This window comes from Pleuronectes platessa, chromosome 17 (genome assembly GCF_947347685.1).
Source record: "Pleuronectes platessa chromosome 17, fPlePla1.1, whole genome shotgun sequence".
Taxonomy (NCBI): domain Eukaryota; kingdom Metazoa; phylum Chordata; class Actinopteri; order Pleuronectiformes; family Pleuronectidae; genus Pleuronectes; species Pleuronectes platessa.
The window spans coordinates 13,945,293-13,960,243 of NC_070642.1; positions in this window are offsets into that span (position 1 = coordinate 13,945,293).

Below are 14,951 nucleotides of genomic sequence, written 5' to 3' on the forward strand. Positions count from 1 at the left end.
CTTCCTCGGCTAAATCAGGGAGGACTTCAAAGCCATGTCTCCAAAAATGATTACTCTGACGAAGTGTGAGGGCTTTTCATTGAAAAATGTGTCAGTGTGTGGATGTTGTGGTAATCTGGACAGACGACCTTCAAAACCCTGAACCAGCATTGAAAACACCAGTCTAAGGGTCTGGTTTAAAATTCAGCTTACGAGAAGGTTTATAAATGGATGAGAAGCTATTTTTATGTTGTTTTCCTTCTCACTGAGAAATACAGCAAAGAAAGATCATTGGTTGGTTGACGATGACGCACTTTTGCTCTGAGATCATTGTTGGGCTGAAGGTCTAATCAGCTTTTAGCTTTATACATCATTGTGTACATTTGAATGTTTTAGTGTTTAGAACAGCTGCAGCTTTCACTAATATCTCAAAGTGAAAGAGTAACACATATTTTCACTTCCTCACAAGAACTCGAAAACATAAAAATAAATGAAAGGAAATAATAAAATAATCTTGTCATGGACGTTGTCGACGATGATGACACGTGATGGATAAAAATAACAGCGGCGTCTGTGAAGGCGTAAAAATAAAACTCAAAACTTGTTTGGTTTTGTCTATTTTTGTGCCGCTTTATGAGAAACGAGCCGATGCCTGCTTCCTGATCAAGAAGGTGACAGTTTCACAGACAAGGTGAAAGGTCACCTAATGCATGTGACCTCCGGGGCCGCCTAATAATCCTTCAGCATTTAAGCCACACATGTGACTTTAGCTGTGGACTTCTGGGCATCAGAGGCACCTACAGGGATGACACATTTTTACTCACTTAAATGTAAATCACACATGTTTAATTCTCTTATAACCTGTTTCTGTTGCTGATCATTGTGTAGCCCCGTAACAGCCGGCATCGTCTGGCTGTGTATCTCTCCAGACTCCGCTTCGTGTGGAAGACACTGTAATTAAGTGATGGTGTCATCCGTAACACAACCCTTCTCATGGCTTGTTTACACAACTTCTTTTGATCTCACACCAGTTGTGCTACCAGACGCCGCCGCGCTCGCAGGGAGGGGCGGGGCACACGCCGATTCAGAGAGACGCCGCAGACAAACAATGGAGAGAGTCATTCAAATCAGTAGCGTGCAATATGAAGCATGAAGGTTCGTGTTAACAGGCGAGAGACGTTTTTATTTACACGGCTTGAACCGAATTGATGTGGATGATGATTTTGAAAACTGTTGCTCGTGAGACAAATTTGCTCTCAGGTGTTGTTTTTCCCTGACAAGCATAAAATCCATTCATGTACAGGATGTAGTGTAGCTTTGACAAATGCATAGACGCCACTGTGCATTCAGGGGCATGTTTATGTGTCTGTCACGTATTTACAGTGAACCGGCTTACTCCTACATAACGGTAATCATTTTGAGCATATAGGCAGATGGACACTATCTCTAATCAGCTGATGTAAATGTGTGGCACGAGGCACAATGTGTGTTTTTAAGCCGTTTTCAGAAATGAACTCCGAAAGAATATCCAGAAAATTGGTCCTGGACATTTTCCAGAGAGAGGAAGCATCTGGGTTCCGCTGCTAAAATCAAATTTTTGTTTACAGGACATCAACACCAACATCGGCTATTGAATCTCCTTGTCTTTCCAGGTTGAAGTCTTTGTCGGTGTCTGCTACGTGCACGGCTCCTGTTTATCATCCTCAGATATTTGTATTCTCCCACTTTCGTATCTGTCCTCATGTTAGAAACGTGATCAATAAGTGCACTCGCTTGATGTGAATGTTCCGGACATTTTCCTGCTGCACTTGAGAATTACTGGAGACTGTCCACCGCAACTGATTTGGACAATGGCATTCTCACCGGTAATTTAAGGAGAATGTCCAGAGTTGAGTGCATGTCTGAAAACAGCACACAGGCCTGAGGGACATGGGCAAGAAAGGCCATTAACGCCCTTTAAAAAAAAAAACTGTTTCAGTATTTCTTATCGGCTGATGTACTGTAAGTGCATGACTCGGAACCGGATGTGTGATATTTGGTTGACAACTTTGAGGGCAAGAGAGAAAGTACCCAAAACTCAGTTTTTTTAACAGACACACAGGAAATGAGGTCATCTCCTCTGCCGAGTCATTATGCACATGACATCATTGTGGGTTAAACTCGGAACGGCTCCCCTGCATTGTGTGTGTGTGTGTGTGTGTGTGTGTGTGTGTATGTGTGTGTGTGTGTCAGGAGGTAATCTGGTCTGTGTGATGCCACTAAGGTCACGGACAAACTGAAATGTAGGACAACAGTAATTTCACGAGTGATAAATGTAACGTATTCTAAATCATCAAAAAGAAATCTTATAAATAAACTATAATTATTACACAATATGTTTACATTTGTATCTGCTGCAGCTTTGGTTCAGCGGTAGACGTCTGCCAACAATCACAGATAACTATCCCAGTTTTTTGTGTATGCTTTATTTTGTCCCTGTTTTCTTTTGTCAGTGGCAAAAACTTTAAATTCTACATCCCAGTTTTTGGCTTCAGCGACAGCTCTACCCAACTCCTATTACTCGCAGCACAAAATATATTCTCCCTGTCCTCATTGCACCCAGATCTTTATTCTCCATTCTTTCCCTGCTCGAAAGCAGAGGCAGTGGCGCTGACAGTTTCCTCTCTTCAAAGCCCCTTTAATGGCACGTCAATTCCTGCTTCCCCTGGGACGCTGACGGGGGAAGATGAGGAGACTGACTGTGACTGCCGGCTATAGAGGACCAGCCGGCTGCAGCTCACATCCACTACGCCAGAAATCGACTCATCCACTCTCGAGCAGGCGGAGAGACACATTCGCCCGGGTGAACTCCTGAATTTAAGGCATGGCTGTCACGAGGATGTCTGGCTGTGTGCGCGCTCTCCGGATGACGATCGTTTGATCCGGATGAAAACGCTCGGAGCAGAAGATAATGTCTCCAGCCATTACTCCAGCTAGTGAGGTGCCTACCTGGTGTATTCTATTATTAACCAGAGGAGAGGAGGAATCTCGTACAATTAAATGTAACTGACATGGGGAAAATCTTCATAAATATTCGATGCAATTTCTCGAAAGCCCCGAACACTGCTCATTAAGTCATCATATTTTATGCTCCGGCTTTGAACACGGATGGCATCTTTTATTGCCTTGAATACATTAAAATTGAGCTTTTATTAATGTGTCGCTCTGCTCAGACATGACATAGACTGAGGTGAAGATTTTAAGCCAAATTAGAGGTGTGAAATTCTCTGGTCCAAATGGAAAGATTTCAACCACTTCCCAACAGTTTATTATAATGAGATATCGTAGAGATATTCATGACCCCCAGGAGATGATCCAAGGAACTCTGGTGGCTCCCTGACTTTTTACTCTGAACCTATTCAAAGCAGGTCTTAACAACTGTCCTGACCAATCACGAAAGCCAAAAAAATGCGCGTAGTAGACACGTCCTGGAAGCATCAAGGGTGCATTTGAGATCCAATGACTCAGACCAATTTCAGAGGTGACCACATTCTTACAGTAATGTGAACACAAATGTGTCTGTGGTCACATTGAAGGACCACCTGCACAGCTGATGTGTGAGCTGCTAAACGTCATCTTTGACCTATTTGTACATATCTATGTGGTTTCAATGATTTGATCTATTTGTGGCCACCTCCACAATATTAACACAACTGCCCCATACAGATGTTCTATCTTTTGTTGACATTTCTGGTTTAAAAGTTACATTTCTTTGACAGCCATAAGATGATAGTGGTCACGTCATGTTTATAATTCATTCGTGCTCAAATCAGGACGAAGTCTGATACTTTTAGGGATCATCTCAACGATCAAAAAGTTTGTTTAAAGCTTCGGTTTATGAGTAAATATCTACCAAACCAACAACTACTGTCCTCATCCTCAGCTGAACTCAGCGGCTGCAGGCTACATTTACTGTAGAACTCTGACACATGACACCTCATTGACTACACTTACTTACACATGTTAGTGTTGTCTCAGATCAAACATGGAAAGTGTGCACTTGCTGCTAATGAGCATCCCAACATATGACAGGACTGGTGGACTGTCACAATTCTACCACTGGCTAATCTGCTGACTTGACTTAAAAATGTAAACTTTTATCTTCCTATATGATGCCCTTGGTTCCACGCAGCACTTTTCAGTCTGAATGCCTCGTGTGGGCAGCTCACCACAGGTTGCTAGACTTGTTGGTGTGAATGCACTGAGACGGCATCAGTCTTGTTAACGCGTTAGGAAAACATTTAAACATTTTTAGTACTACTAATGGTGAAGTCACAACAACTCATTAATTCCCCTTGGACATGAAGAACAGGTGGTCCTGTCTTTGCCACAGGTGTGTTTCTCAAACCCTCCCTCCTGAAATGAAGTCACATCTGTTTGAATGGGACAATGGGTATCATGGTACCAAACCCACCGTGGCATACACAGACTGCCAACATCTGGTGCCCATGTGCAGCGGTGACAGAAAGCCGCATGTGTGAGGCTCAGTCGTCCAAAACAGCAGAGCCCGTGGGAAAACGAGGAAGGGAGCCAGTGTAAAGACAGTACAATTAATTTGCAGCTCAGTCATGCAGCCTTCTCTTTCTTTCTTAAATTGACCAGAAAATAGAATTCCTCAAGCATAAAATTCATCTGTGGCAATGGGATCATTTCTCAACACCGATTTACAAATTCCAACAAAGCTGCCGCTGAGGGGAAGGAAATCGTCAGGCATTGGAGGTGCAAGGCATGGTGGGTGTTAGTTAAAATGCTTTTCACCGTGACTCTTGTGTGCAGACTGAGCCGCTGAATAAAGGCTGTCTAATTAGGAAAACCTTAAAGCGACTCAAAACATACCCGGGACTCACACAGCTTGGTTACCGAGTGTGTGCCTCCCAGATACTGTAGTTTTAGGGGCGCATGCTGAGCGCCTGTGTGGCTCGCTCAAGTGCCACCGCTTTAATGTGAGGGGCGCTTGCAACTGACGAAATGGGCAAAGTGTCCTCAGATCTTCAGAGGCGCCGGGAGATCAGAGGGGCGGCTGTCGGACCTCCGGGCGATCTTCGGGCGGCACGGAGCCGCTGACCCCCCTGAGATGCACAAGGTCTAACCAGGAAGCTGCGCCATTGTGAGAGATTTCAAAGAACTCACCGGCTGCTCGATTGATTTTGGGTTTGCTGTGTCTCCAAACCTTATCTGTGAGGTTATGTGAACTTCTAGTGGGTCTTTAATGTCTGTTAATCCAGGGGAGCGGAAAAAATTGATTTGACTGATAAATGATTTTTGGGGAAGTTGCAAACTAGGTCAGAGCTGCATGAATAAACGAGAGAGCAATTAGGGCGACCAGGTTCCCAGCGTTTATGATGTAAAAGTCTCTTTCACTGAGGAGGATGGTCTTTAATAATACCACAGCTACAGCAGTGTATTAATGCACCAGGGTGATAAGAACAAGGTTTGGAAGATTAACAGGCAAATACTATAGACTTCTTTTAATATGAATGGATATTCTATATGTAAATCCTTTCCTTGGCATTTCCTGCTCAAGTAATTATATGCATGGTAATTCAGTGGAATCAACACAAGGGGAAGGGCATGTGTGTGTGTGTGTGTGTGTGTGTGTGTGTGTGTGTGTGTGTGTGTGTTTGTGTGTGTGTGTGTGTGTGTGTGTGTGTGTGTGTGTGTGTGTGTTTGTGTGTGTGTGTGTGTGTGTGTGTGTGTGTGTGTGTGTGTGTGTGTGTGTGTGTGTGTGTCTTAGTGTTTCAGCGGAAGAGAGGATTTTGCAGTCTATTCACAGACCTGTCCAACACTTTTTCTTTTATTCTTCTCCTCTATCTGCCAGTCCTCTCCGGCTACAGCAGTGATGTGCTTAAAATGCTGAATGTGCATGTGAGACAATAGCTTTATGTTTTATTTCCTGGGTTCACCCCCCCTGGCTGCACTGTATCCAATTAGCTTTACACAGACAGACAAGGTGATCCTTTACGGGCCAAACTGAACGGAAAAAAAGAAGTGGAATCGGTCATTTCACGGATGAGCACAATGCACCGGTGATCCCTCCCTGGAAACCTGAGGATATGTAAATCCCTATAGCTTGGGGGGTCGGGGGAAGGGGGGTGGGGGGGGTGATGTAATGCAAAACAAAGAAATGTCCAAAAATCATGACACACACCGGCTTCTGGAAAGTGCCTGGTCTGATGAAAGACGGCGCCAGGGTATTGAAAGGGAGGATTTATGGTCCCTTAAAAATGCGGCTTTAATTTGGGTGAGTCACCGGATTCTTCGGGCCATTTGGAAATAGCCCGCAGTGGGTTGTTTGTCTTGAAGTCATCCCCCTCTGACATTAATGAGGCCTTGGCAAAGAGAGAAACCAACACTGGCGACCTTTTACAAGTTAGATGAGGGTCTGTGCAGGAAGTAAAAGAGCGTGGCGCTGACCCTGTTCTGGTGACCTCTGCACATTTTCTTGGAGAGGCTGAAAGTTCACGCATCCACTTTGAAGATCAAACCATCTGATGTCTGATTTGTGTTATGATACAGGGCCGGCTAGTCTCTTCCTTTAATCTCCGCTGCACACATCATGTAGACTGAGCTCAGGTCCCAAGAGCTGATTGTCATTTTGACAATAAGTATATGTTGGAAACTAAACTTCTAAGGTCTCATAAAAGTACATTCCCCTACGAGGAATCGTCCTGTGATAACTGATAAATGCAAAGGGATCTTTATCTCCCAGCTCCTCGGGCTACTGAGGACCCTGGGGACTTCTAATAGCGATTCATTGGGGAAATAGATATAGCTTCTATCATACATATACAGCAAAGCATGAATAACTCAAGAGATTGTGCACATACACATAAGTACAGTACGCCTGGGAGTCGTAGAAAGGGTTAAGTCATATTGTTAATTTAATTGGTCGGTTAAAGGGAAATTTGGAGTTTGACTGATACCACTCTGACTATTCAATATGAAGATGGGCCCAGCAGCCGATTAGCTTAGCTTTAAGACTGTGAACAAAACTGGCCAGGCTCAATCTGAAATGCAAAAAATAAAATTCATCAGTACACTCACAGATTAATATTCAATATTGCCTTTGTTCAGTTCATACAAAAGCAGGCAACCAACAGAGACTCGAGACGAGATATCACATTTTAATTATTTATGTTAATTGGTGGAGGTGCTTCATCTTTCTCAGCGGTTTTCGCCATTGACTGTATATAAAGTACAGAATATTAAATAATCCTTGTGATGTTTTTCATCTGAATTGTACAATTGTTTTTTAACTTTACCCTAGACTTGACCCTTTGTATTTAAATTCTTTAGATTTACATCTTGAGCGGATCCTCTCTAAGGAGGCCGCCTTGTTTTTTAAGTAGTCCAGACTGGAGTGACTAAACACCTTTGGAGGTTTCATGACAACTGAAGGCTACCACAGGTTCTCTCTCATGTTTGGAAGAGAAGGGTCAGGTAAAGGGTATTCCGCTGCAACATGCAACTTCACCACTAGATGTCACTAGATTCTACACACTGAACCTTTAAGTTTTATTTCAATTTAAAGGCAAATCGTCCTCAGTTTTTATTTGCTTACCAACTGCAAGCTATAGGCTAGCTCACTAAATAAACAGAGAGACTGTGTCCAAATTCAGGGGCTGCTTCCTTTGGAGGACTCGCTCTGGTCCACGGAGGATTTACTATTTACAATAACCTTAGAAGTCTATCCCATCCTTACTGCAGCTCGCAATGAATCCTGGGCTATTTCGTAACAACAAGGAATCTTTGGTTGGATTTGTTTGTTGCTCATGAACGGAAGGACGCCTTTCTCGGCACATTTGAGGGAGCCTTCGAAATGGGACAGCCTAGTTCCTCTGCCTGGACGCCATCTGTCTCGAAGGACGCGGCCCCTGAATTGGGACACAGCTTGCGTCTTTGGCCCCGTTCTCACCTGACTTTAACATCCATCTTGGGTTGATCCAATCAAAAGTGCCTGTTAGTGCCAGGTATGTGTTTAGCTCAGCATCTGACTGATCTCAGACCTCACCGGGAGCTGCAGTGCTCCCCCCCCCCCCCCCCACCCCCCTCTGCAGTCTCAAGGCAGATTTTTACTTCACATCTGTTGTGTTAGACTGCAGTAGTTTCAGTGAGGCGCACCCACTGAACTGTCGAGTGAGTGAGTGCGTTATAGTGCGGTAAAACGTTTCACATCACCTCACTCTGGGGAAACATCATCTGTCAGCAGTTTTTTTAAGACTCGTGCATTGACTTCTGCATCCGGTGCATTAAGTGATTATTCCTCCACGTCATTATATTAACAAAACTACTTTGTGGCGGGTGTGGTCTATCACGCCATTAAAATACTAATATAAATATTAGCTAAACATCACAATTCAAAATGAAACGCTCTTGCAGCATCAACAACAGAGAGCAGCATTTATTGTTACAAGCAAAAACAAATTCCCTAATATACATTCAGTTTATCTTCCAACCCAAGTCATTTGTTAGAGACCTATGAGCAATTTCTGTGTTGGATGCTAATGTTGTTTTTACTAATCATAGCTGTATAATGTTCCTGCCTGAGTGAGCTTTTGCCTGCAGTTATGTTAAATTAGGCAGTATGCATGGCAAGCTCAACTCGCGGAATTATTTGAGACCTCCTCTCCCCCAACTCATTAACTATTCAATGTGAACTCCTGATCCTGCGGGGTATTGACATAAATTCCCCACACTACTGGAGCAAGCAGTTCTGAATGTTTAAGAAGACTCTGCAAACCCCGGCCCGGGCTATCTTCAAAAGCAAAGTTTTTCAAAACAAACTAACCATTTGCTTAATTTGCGTCTTGCATCTTGCCCGGAGAACACCCCTTGTCAAACGCTGCATTATTAAGTGAAAAGCTAATTAAGCTTTTTCACTGGCCCGTGTCCATTACAGGCGTGACAATAACAAGCTCATCAGCCGGAGCACTCGTGTTGTTTAACAAGTTGTTGATCACGAGCCTTAATCCCGACACGACGAGGTGGACTTGTTACTAGGATCTCGTTCTGCTCCCGCCCGTCTAAACCAATCCCGTTTCAGGAGCGCAGTCTTTGCCTTTGACCTTGGGCAGTGGATTTCCTCGAGGGCAGGGTGGCCACTCTGGAAGTTGAACGCACTGGCTGGAGGGGTGGAGGAAAAACGGAGGAGCGAGTGCTGAGGCAGGCAGAGAAATGTATGAATGACTGCAAAGAGAAAAGGCACGAAACCAATGAGGCTGAGGAGGAAACCGGGGAGCCAATCACAGAAAGCTTCTCCTCTCCCCCTCCAGCGTCTCCCTGACTTCTTCTCCTGACTGTTACCAGGTCACTGTGCCTGCCCGCGCCTCTGAATAATCTGTTTCATTGGGTCAGTGTGCCTCTCACAACGCGCCTGACTGGCTGGCTGGGCATACGCGGTTGCTAGGGAGCTCAGCCAATCCGAGCAAGGCGGAAGTTTCCCCCCCGGTTCCTAGGCAGGTTTCACGTGCTGTAGATGTTTTGGCGGGAGAGTGGGAGAGCACGAGCGGGAGGGGCGGCAGCCGAGTGAAGTGGAGCATGTGATTGTGCGCGTGTGTGAGATCGAGTGTGTGTGTGTGTGTGTGTGTGTGTGTGTGTGTGTGTGTGTGTGTGTGTGTGTGCGTGTGCAAGACAAGTGTGCATGTTTGCGAGCGCATGCTCATTTTGCCCTGCCTCTTGCTTTCTGATGCAACATCGAACTGTGTCTCCTGGGCTACTAGGGGACCTTGTTATGTTTTTTTTTTTTCTTCCTGTCCTCGCAGGAAACGAGAACCAATTGCTGTGCTGTTGCCATCGGAGCGGGGAGGTTTGTTTTCTCTCCACTCTCATCCCTGGTACCTCCCCGTCGACAGTTACCGTAGAAACAAGAGCAACTCCATCTCTATTTCCATCCATGTCTCCTTCCTTCAATGATTCTGCTTGCTTTTTTTAAATCCACCGCACAGCAGCCGCTTATCGACACTTTAACAGCCAATGAAGTATTCGGAAAGCAGTGTGACATCTCTGAAGAGGAGCTGTATAAAAGCAGAGATGTAGAACTGCAGGGGCACATGCTGCGGCACATCACAACGCGTACAGTGGCACCTGAACTTCTGAGCTCGGTCGGAGCTCAAAAACGTGTCGAGATTGCGCGGTAACAAGATTAAGTGACTCGGTGTGTTTATTCAGAAGAGCTTGGGCTTCCTGACTCTAAATAACAAGCTCATCCACCACCCCCCCCTCTGCCCCCTTCGTCAACAGAGCAAAGCAGTTCATCACATCTGACAAGGTCTCCCCAAAATCCCATTATTGCCACTTGCGTACACACAGAGTCACAACAAGTAACACTATCACCAGGCAAGGTGAGAACTCTGCAAAACCCTGGATTATTTCCAGTGACAGTATATATTTTTTTATACTAAAAATACAAACCTTTTCTCCCACTTCCTACATCAAATGCATGACACCAATTAAAGGTTGGTGCTATTGGGTTTTTGTCGTTTACATAATATGCATATTTTGTGGATTTGTCGACCGCCTATCTGACTTTCTGCCCCATCAGGTTTTGTTGTAGCCATTCTACTTTCTTTGACTCAATGTCTCTGGTGAGTATAACATTCAGAATCGATGGCCAAAAACTACAAAAATAGGAATTAAAATGTGAATAACATACTTAGTTCTGTGCAACACAATTGCAGTCTGGTGGTTAGCACGAAAGCCCTTTGTGACCTGTAATTTAAAAAGCTGTCGGTTATCACTCAACACTTTCACTGCCAAAAAAAACCTCACTGCTCAAGTCATGTAGTTGTTTGACAGTTTCCCAGGTCATTTGGTGAAACTGATGTATGAGTATGTCTGAAAACACTTAGTCATCCGAATCAGAGTAATGAGTCAAACGCAGCTGGGCTTCCTGTTCAGTTGTGACTGAAGAAGCAGTTGAGTCCTCTTCAATGAATAGAGAACTGTCTTCATGACCAAACACGTCTGGTCGGCTTTGACTCACGGGTCCCAGGTAAAATGATTTGTACATGTGCATTGTATATGTTGTTATATGAGGGTATGAAATCAAAGAAATAACAGGTAAAACCTCAGTGGATTTCAATTTGCCCCCAACATATCCAACAATAACAATGTGATAACCAGAATCTAAGGCCACAATTGTTTTGGATGCTGCGCTAGTGTCATAGCGGCCATGTTGTAAACAGCCAGTGGTCTTTAAGGCCATTAAATACATGGCAACATGTGGATGGTGAATTGAAATGACCTCCTTGTGTGTTGTGGTCGTCTCACTTGAACTATTGGCTACACTGCCCCCCCCCCCTATAAACTGCTGACCTATGTAGGAGCCATCATTGTTGTTGGCGAACAGACACAATCTTAGCTGCTTGTCGTGCCTCCATCACTCACTGGTTTGTATCAATTTGGTTCGGCCACGAGTGAGACATCCAGCTTCCGTGAGAGGTCACAAGCTGCCACACCACCTGACAAATGGTTTGTTTACCACCTGAGCTGCCGCTGCTCATCATCAACTGCTCATTTACTGCAACTTGTCATCACAGCTGCAAACTGAAGACAAACTGAAAACCACGATATATCAAATTCATTACCATACAACACATCAACGACAGCTCGCTCAGCTTTGTTTTCTGCGGTGTTTCATTTAATTCATGGCATTAAAGTGGTGTCAAAATAAGCATTGTCGTAGGGATGTGTTTCCCCCGGGGTGGTTCTGGGCTTCAAATGTGTTACCTTTGGATGAACTCTAGAAGAGCCGCATTCATTGGCTGAGTCCCCGCTCTACCTGTGGTTAAAATCAAGACGTGTTGACAGGATGGGCAGGAGGAGGGGGGGGGGAGGCGGACAGCGGTTGCCAATAGCCTGTGAGAACTTGGCATCTGTCACGCAACTTCACAATCGAATTTTTTGCGAGAACCCGTCTCCCCAAACAGGGATTTAGGTGGATAATTAGATGGTGGTGAGATTGAAAACCATAAAATTGTGATGCGAAGGTGCGTGCGTCACATGCACAAACACTGATGGAGCTGTTTGGGTGCGGAACGGATTTGAAGATTGAAGACAAAGCGTCTGGACGTCAGGCACCATTAGGGAAAGAGCCACAAAGCAAATTGTATCATTATGCAGTGAACTTTGAAAAAATGTTCAACATCCAGAAGCCTTATCACCTCGGCTGGCAGCTCGCAGTCAGAAATAACTCACTGTGGAGAGTTTGTGACTGCCTCACTGGGGAAAATTGCTCAGATATAAAATGGGCTGGGACACTTTGTCTGCCACTGCACCTGACACATTAGAGGTACCGGGAGTTTCAGTTTAGATGACAAGTTCTGAGTTCAGCGGCGACACTAAAAGGCTGTTTTCACTCTTCAAAGGGGTTGAGGCAGTGCACTTCAAAGCAAGAGACAGCAAATGACTTAAAACAGCAGATGAGATTGCACAATGATGTTTGTGTTTCTCAGCGTCTCGCGTTGACAGCGCATCATGTTATGTTCTCTGCCAAAAACAGAGGGAAGAAAATTGTATTTGCAACACAAACGTGGCTCCGTGTTCAAACAGACCAGACTTCACCAAACTGCAGTTAGACTGATGAGGAACTAAACCGTGCCGCGGAGTTTATCGGCGATGAGATAACTGACTGTGACTGAAACGCTCTATTCTTGGAGCTATTGTTTGTGAACGCTAATTAGTTATTGATAAAGGGAACTCGGGGGAGAATAAAAGCGATGAAATACTTAAGGGCGATTCGATTTTTCTTTTTTTTTTCATTACGTTGTTTTTCAAAAGCAGCACACAGCGGACTAATTAATTTTTGAAAGGTTCCACCTCTGAAAAGTAGCTGTAAATGCCTGAATACCAGATCAGAACAACTGATGTTTTTCACTTTTAAATTCCATTGGGATTTTTTTTTTTTGCCTTCCATTTATTTTCTTCAAAAGCTGCTTTAATGAAACACTACTTATTTGTAATTATAATACAGCTCTGTCCTTCGAATCATTACCATCTAATCTTTACTCAACAATAGATATATTAGCACAATTATTTGATGCCAACATAAAACTTTGGCTCATCTAAGTGTATTTGTATTTGACTCTTCAAGTCCCAACTATGAGCTTCAATGACTATCTCAGGTTTAGAAATCTACTAGAGCCAGCGGGTCAAAAAGTTACATGAAGAAGTAACAATATTTGTATTGGCGAACATTCCGTTGGCTTACTTTACCATTTTTACTTTGTAACGTAACTTGTAACTTCTGCCAGCCCCCTGGTAAAATGTCTGCAAAATGTCTCTATGAGCAAATATGAGAATGCAGCAGGATATAGTGAGTGGACATGCTGATGAAAATTTTAAGCAGCCATGAAATTGGAAGATTACAAAATACCTCAGGATGAAAAAGAGGAGACGTTAAAAAAGATTTTGACATTGAAAGATAAAGAGATTTAAGAGCTATTGATGATAAGGACCAAAGTTGGTTTGGCTTTAAACAAAATCATTTTAATTGCAGAATTTGTACATCATGTCCTCCTGCCTCCTGCATGCTCTACCCATAGAAGCCACACCTCATCTGAATGTGCAGGACATTTTCCCCCCGTTGTTATGAATGCAAAGATTTTGTTTGTGAGGCTGCAGGATGCAAACTTCACCCGCAAAGACTGGATGTCTTAAGAGCAAAGACACTGAAAGATGGAGCTATCATCGTCTGTTCATGTCCACCGACTGCTTCAGTCTGCATTGACTGACAACTGAGCAGATTTACTGTGGTTTACAGCACAACCCCCATTAATCAAACACACACAGTGAGAGCGGCAGTAAAGAGTGAGCGAGCAAAAAACAACCACCATCTGATCCCCTCCTCCAAATTTTTTGGGTGGGGTCCCTCTCGCTGCGGCGCTGAAGTTGGAGGGGGGGTTGGGAGCTGTCAAGCAGGAGATTAACCAAGGCAGAGGCAGGAGGGAGGGGGGGGGGGGTGTTGTTTGCCAGGTTGCCTATAAACTTTGCACGGGTTGGAGAAAATCACACTTCGCACATTAGCAGCTGTACAACAACAGAGAGGAGGACGGCGTGAAAAACACAACATCCGTGAGTCGGGCTGACCACAGCTCCACGCTACAGCTGCAGCATCTGCTTTCATCCAGAAGAATCGTCTCCTGGGAAAAGATCTGACTCACGCGATGGATTGAATAGTCTCACTTTTTTTCTTGCCTGGCTGTTTTGCACTCGATAACCCTGATAGATCTGGCTTCATTTCACTGAACTCCCCCCCCCTTCTTCCTCTTTAGAGTGATGCCATGCAGAGGGCGTGCCCCCCACCCTGCAGCCAGGGTCACCAGCCGAGGCTGCTGTTTATTCCACTGTCACAGCAGATTCATCAGAGGAGGAGGCCATGTTTAACACTGGGTTGCCCTGGGGGGGGGATGAAATGAACTGAACTGACACTGGCTCAATGTTTACATCAATGCATTGTCGATCCAGAATGCATTTAAGGGCATTTGAGTTCTACTATATGTTATGTTATTTTTATATTATTTTTCTACCATGTGTGATTATTAAATCTCTGAATCTGCACAACCCCCCTCATCCCCACGACGACCCCCAGCTCTTGGGTGGTGGGTGCAATCACTCCACCAGGCAGCGGCTCCCAATCAGCTGAGCTGGGCGCTGAAAGCAGTCACATGCCTCATCTGGGTTTGTGTTTTTTTTTTTTTTTCTTCTTCCCCCTCCACGTGTCAAGATACACGGAGCAGAAGGCGGGACAAAAACAAACCACCCGATTGGCCAGCCCCGTGTCGCCAGCTTATGGTTGCGAGGAGGATTGTTCCCTTAAAGGGCCACACACTGTATTTTTATTTTTCCACCCTCAACAACAATACAGCAACAGCTCGACATCTTGTGCAGAGACCACTGGCATTCGGTTAAAATGCTCCATAAATGACAAACGATGG